Genomic DNA, 806 nt, shown 5'->3' with positions numbered 1-806 from the left:
TCCCCCCACTCCAGATCTATATCTTTGTGTAGGTATATTATATAATTATCTATGTATCTACTATATAATTATATGCATTTATTTATCAATCTACAATAGATAGATAGTAGATAGATAGATCTGGCTTAGATAGATCAATAGATAGATGTAGATATTTATCCATATTCTACTAATATTATATACAATGTATTTCCAGCTCAACTTTCCCATAACCAAGTATGAAAAATACTCTGGGCTATTCTAATGTCACCCGTCATGAGTTGAAGTTTTATGAAGGGGGTGTTAAGGTAGAAATTGACAGGGGTCTTAACTTATTCCCATTAAAATACCTTAGTTTTGCAAATTTTGTAAAAATAAGACCATGTGAACACATTGCTAGGGCTCCTTCTGGGCCTTTTGAAGAAACCTGTGCAAATAAGCCTCATTAGCTTCATAATAAATCCGTGAAAGGTGACAGTAGCAGGAGAGTTTGTCCCTAGAAATGTGAGGAATAAAGAGAAATCTACCCTGTTATGTGAGAAGCATGAGCTTCTTGCTCTTTTACCTCCTCAGCTCCCAAAGAGTGAAATGCAGGAGGAGAGCATGGAGGAACAGCCATCCCTTCTTTACCTGCAGAGCAAGGAAACAGGAGCAGAGGCTCTCTTGGGGGCAGTGAGTCTGAGACTACCATTGCTGTGGTGACAGCTACAGACGCAAAAATGCAAGGGAAACAACAGATTTGGGGCATAGTTTCAGCAAACCTGAGGCCTGGAGGAACAGCAGGTAACAGAGTTGATGGTTGTAATCAGAACGTTTGTAAACCTTTG

This window comes from Miniopterus natalensis, chromosome 2 (genome assembly GCF_054644295.1).
Source record: "Miniopterus natalensis isolate mMinNat1 chromosome 2, mMinNat1.hap1, whole genome shotgun sequence".
Classification (NCBI taxonomy): Eukaryota; Metazoa; Chordata; class Mammalia; order Chiroptera; family Miniopteridae; genus Miniopterus; species Miniopterus natalensis.
The sequence above is the reverse complement of the archived record's forward strand: the minus strand, read 5'-3'. Positions refer to the sequence as shown.